At 35.5% G+C, this 5,722-nt stretch overlaps 1 pseudogene; it reads left to right on the top strand.

Moving 5' to 3' along the window:
• The first annotated feature begins 3,356 nt into the window (after window positions 1-3,356).
• On the top strand, window positions 3,357-5,306 carry LOC139901530 (3-ketoacyl-CoA synthase 4-like; annotated as a pseudogene).
• Window positions 5,307-5,722: the final 416 nt, after the last annotated feature.

Genomic DNA, 5,722 nt, shown 5'->3' with positions numbered 1-5,722 from the left:
AAACATTGGATTCATTCATCTAGATTGACTGAAGTAACACGATTGAAAGAGATTACACACATGATCAACGAGTTTGATATTGCAATTGATGCAGGTGGTGCTTCTAACGATGAGGTTAACCTGCAAAACAGGTTAGCTGTTCAAAGAGACGAATTGACTAAGATTCTTGACCTTGATTCGCTTCAAAAACTGAGAGTTAAATGGGACATTGAAGGCGATGAAAATTCAAAATTCTTTCATTTCTCCTTATAACACAAACGTCGCATTCAACATATTCAGGGCTTACTAGTCGACGGGGTGTGGTATGACAACCCTGATGATATTAAATCAAGATGTTTTGATTTTTATAAGTCTAAGTTCGATACCACTGTTTCTGATGTGGAGTTTGGAAACATAAGGCATCGTTATTGTCTTTCTGATGTCGAGGCATCGTCTCTTAAAGTTGAGGTTGATGATTTAGAGATAAAAATGCGGTTTGGGATTACGGTAGCTCTAAGGTACCGGGACCGGATGGTATTTCGTTTCGGTTTTCAAAACATTTTTGGGATATTTTCATGTTGATTTTTGCAAGGATATTAGAGAGTTTTTTGCCACTTATAATATGCCCCGAGGAGCAAACTCGGCATTTTTTTTCTCTTATCCCAAAGGTGCGGAACCCGGTCCTTATCACCGATTTTCGGCCTATATCATTGGTTGGGTATTTTTACAAGATTGTCACTAAATCTTGACTAAACGGATGCTTAGTGTCATTGATAAGGTTATTTACCCAGTTCAATCAGCGTTTATTTCGGGCCGACTGATTCTCGGTGGTCCTCTCATGTTAAGCGAAATTATCTCGTAGTATAAGAAAAATCATAATAAGTTGCTTTTGTTTAAAGTCGATTTCGAGAAAGCCTATGAATTCATGAATTGGGATTATCTTTTATTCATGCTTTCTTCATTGGGTTTTGGTCAGAAGTTGTGTTCGTGGATAGAAGGATGTATGTTCTCGGCTAGGACATCGGCTCTTGTTAATGGTTGCCTGACTCGCGAGTTCCCATTAAAAAGGGCTTGAGATAGGGTGATTCGTTAAGTCCGTTCTTGTTTATTATCGTTATGGAAGGTCTTCGTCTTGCCTTTCATCATGCCATGGAAGCCCGATTTATTCGAGGTATTAAAGTTGGGAGGGATATCATTCAAATTTCTCATTTTTTTATGCTAATGGTGTTATTATTCTTTCTGACTGGAGTGCATAAGAGTTGAATCGTATTTTACTTATTCTGGAGATTTTTTATGAAGTTTCTGGTTTAAGGTTAAATGTTGTCAAGTCTCATATTTTTGGAATTGGTGTGGCAGATTCTGAGGTTGTTTGTATTGCTAATGTCGCGAGGGCTCGGGTAGGTACGCTTCCCACTACCTACCTTGGTATTCTTATTGGTTCTAATATGAAATCTATCTCAAATTAGGACGTTTTGATTAACAAGTTTCGGTCAAAATTATCATCATGGAAGGCTAGTCTCATTTCTTCGGGTGGTAGATTGACGTTGGTTAAATCGGTTATGGGAAGTCTTGGGATTTTATCTCATGTTGTTGTTTAAATGCCCCGAGATGGTTCTAAAACGTCTTGAATTGATAAGGGCAAGATTCTTTTGGGGCGGTAGTAACTCCGTTAAAAAGTTGTCGTGAGTTAAGTGGGATAAAGTGTTAGCTCCTTTTGATAAAGGCGGCTTAATATCGGGAGTCTTAAGGCTTTCAACATGCCTTACTTGTTAAATGGAGGTGGCGTTTTTTGATATATCCTCATGATATGTGGGTTTCTGTTTTAAAATCAATCCATGGTAACACTTTCAATGGTAATGCGTTTTCAAGTGCAAGCGTGTGGTCCAACATTGTTGCTACTTACTCGAAATGCACCATAGATAATGTGCTACGGGCTGATTCATTTCGTTTGGTGGTAGGTAATGGCTGTATGATTCGTTTTTGGCATGACCGAGAAGATGCATGGCCATGTTCTATTAATCATCTTTATGAGGAAATCGGGACATTGGTGACTTATGATCGAGAAGATGCATGGCCATGTTGTATTAGTAAAGATGGTACGAATACAGTGAAGTCGACCAGGCATTATTTGGACCGCAATTCCTTACCTTCTTCTAATATGGAAACTCTTTGGTTTAAGTTTGTCCCGCGAAAAGTTAATATTTTTATTTGGCGTCGTTTACGTTAGATTCGCTTCCTATTCGTTGGAACCTCTCGGCGAAAGGTATTGATATTAACTCCATTGTTTGCCCGGTTTGTAATAATGGGGTTGAGTCTCGTGATCATTTGTTTTTTGATTGTGAATTGGCTCTTGATCAATGGCATAAGACTCGTGTATGGTTCGATTGCAATCTCCCTTCTTTCATGAACTGTGATTCTTTTATTGTTTGGATCGAAGGTGTTCGATTACAAGCTTCGTCCAAGAACCGAATAGTTGCGGCTGTGATCACTATGTTATGGGCGATTTGGCGGTTTCAGAACGGTGTTGTTTTTCAAGATTCATTTTGTAGTAAAAGTAGTTTATTTGATGTTATTAGAATTCTTTTATTTCGTTGGATTAAAAATAGAGGTCATTTAGTTTCAAATTGAAACTTATGGTTGTCTATAACTTTGTAATTATCCTTTAGCGTCTTGCTACGGATCATTTTTTAATATATATCATTCTTTCGCCGTTAATAAATAGGAACGTTTACGGTTAAATTGTTACTTCACATTAATAGTTAAATTGTTACTTCACATCAATGGTCCTCACATTAAAGAGGATGTTAAGGAATTTTAATTCTTTATCTTGATGTTCATAAGACCAAAACAATTATAACACCAACTCAAATGTAACGTGGCATTATTTAGTTACGAGCGCATTAATCCTACAAATACAACTAACAATCCAACATTAAATCAACAAATATGAAAAACTCGACATGATATAGAAGGTTTTTTGAAACACAACTTTCAAATAACATTTTCTCAAATCGTAATACCAAAACATCCCATAGAGATACATCCCTTCCGTTTCTCGTTCAAAAAACTTCACTATGTTTATTTAGAGGACTTCATTCTATCATTTAAGGCCGCATATGTTTTGAGTAAAGTTACAATTACAATTAATGAATCTAAAGATAATATATCTTGAAGAAATCATTGAATTCGTTGGACGTGGACAAATTGCAGTTAGTAGTTGTACTAGCTTTTATGTCACAAATCGTATCAACTTTTATGTGACAGAGTTGCATCTATCACAAATTCTATATATACATCTTCATATCTCTTGTTACCCACATTCTTCACAAACACGTCTTCACAAACACGTCCCCCTGTTTTCAAATCTCCAACCACCAATGTCCACCACTTCCCTCCATCACCCCGCCACAGCCGTTGAAATCCGACAACCGTCACCACCACTGCCCGTTTTCCTAAATAGTATCAAACTAAAATATGTGAAATTTGGATACCATTACGTTCTTAAACATATTATCACTTTTAGTTTCCTTCCTCTCATAACAATCATAGTCGCCCACGTGTCCCAGTCAAATATCAACCACATTATGAAATTACACATGCTACTCCAATACAATTTTATACTTATCATGTCTTTATCCGGTGCTATTGTACTCGGGTTAACTGCTTATCTTATGACCCGACCCCGACCTGTTTACCTTGTTGACTTCTCTTGTTACCGCCCTCCAGACAACCTCAAAGTCAAATTCGATGACTTCATGAAACGCTCGAAGCTATATGGCGGTTTTAATGATTCGTCATTAGAGTTTCAAAGGAAGATTCTAGAAAGATCTGGTCTAGGAGACGAAACTTATCTTCCGGAAGCTATGCATAGCAACCCACCAGCGCCTTCAATGGCTGCTGCTAGAGAAGAAGCGGAACAAGTTATGTTTGGTGCACTTGATAAACTGTTTGAATCAACTAATGTTAATCCGAAAGATATTGAAATATTGGTCGTAAATTGTAGTCTTTTAATCCTACTCCTTCTCTATCTTCTATGATAGTGAATAAGTATAAACTAAGGGGGAATATTAAAACGTTTAATCTTGGTGGTATGGGATGTAGCGCTGGTGTGATTGCAGTTGATTTAGTGAAAGATCTGTTACAAGTGTATCGCAGCGCTTATGCAGTTGTTGTCAGCATGGAAAACATAACTCAAAACTGGTTAGTTATACTTTTTCGTATAATTAAGGCTTGATACCACAAAAGATACTCTTTTTTTTTCAAAATAAGTGTTATGTTTTGACTTTTTAAAGTGTTTTTTCTTTTAAATTTAACTTCAAATATTTATAATAGTTGATGAAATTCATACTAATATAAAATACATATAAAATTTAATCAACTATATAATTTTTATCAAATATTATATAATATAAACAAATATATCAAGAGTCAAAAGGACTTAAAAAAGTCAAAATATAACACTTATTATAAGCTTATAATAATTAAAGACATGATACTCTATATGCACTATAATAATTATTATATAATCTATCTATGACTGGTTCACTAATCAACTTTACAACAAAACTAATATAAGATGTGATTTAATTTTGTGCATATTCTAATTTATGCACATTTTCAGGTATCTCGGTAACAAAAAATCAATGTTGATCCCAAATTGTTTATTCCGCATTGGTGGCGCGGCTGTGTTATTATCTAACAAAACAACTGACAAACGTCGTGCAAAATATAAGCTTCTACACGTGGTCCGAACAGATCATAGTTCTAATGACACAGCATTCAAAAGCATCTACCAAGAACAAGACGATAGCGGAAAAATTGGCGTGATCCTTTCTAAAGATTTGATGGCGACCGTATCCGGCGCATTAAAAGCAAACATCACAACCTTAGGACCCATTGTCCTGCCTATAAGGGAACAACTTCTATTTTTTGCAAATTTAATTGCAAGAAAAATTATGAAAACAAATGTAAAACCATATATACCGAATTTTAAGTTGGCTTTTAATCACTATTGTATTCATGCTGGTGGAAGGGCTGTGATTGATGAAATAGAAAAGAATTTCCAATTATCTGAAGAACATGTTGAGCCATCTAGGATGACGTTATATCGGTTTGGGAACACGTCATCAAGTACAATATGGTATGAGTTGGCATACACGGAGGCAAAGGGGCGTATGAAGAAAGGGAACCGTGTTTGGCAAATTGCATTTGGAAGTGGCTTTATATGTAACAGTGCCGTTTGGGAAGCTGTTAGAGCAGTTAAACGGACCGATAACAACCCATGGGCAGATTGTATTGATAAGTTCCCGGTTAAATTAAAAGATTAGAGCTCAAGGGTGACCGAGTTGTTCAACGTTTAACTTAAGATTCAATAAAAGAATAGAGCTCAAGGGTAATTGAGATGTTCAACGTTCAATTTAATCATGGAGAACTTTGAAGTTGAATAAGTAGTGCTTCTTTTAACTTAATTATAATCTCGTTTACTGTGTTGAGAAATAAAAATAATATTACGGAGTACTATCTTTTACTACTTCAAGTTATTTTAATTAATTGATTTATTGATATTGAATTGAATTATATATGAAAATAAATACAAAACTTTTCTGATTATCCTTCAACTTTATACTAAACGATGTAGGTAATCTTAAACTAATTTTTTTTGACTTCTTTGACTCCGATTTATCCGTTTATTCCATGGATGACCTTGTATTTTAAATTTGGTCCGTTAAGGTGGCTCACGTGA

Source organism: Rutidosis leptorrhynchoides, chromosome 3, assembly GCF_046630445.1.
Source record: "Rutidosis leptorrhynchoides isolate AG116_Rl617_1_P2 chromosome 3, CSIRO_AGI_Rlap_v1, whole genome shotgun sequence".
In the NCBI taxonomy this organism is placed as follows: Eukaryota; Viridiplantae; Streptophyta; class Magnoliopsida; order Asterales; family Asteraceae; genus Rutidosis; species Rutidosis leptorrhynchoides.
Note: the sequence above shows the minus strand (reverse complement) of the source record. Positions and strands in the feature narration are given on the sequence as shown.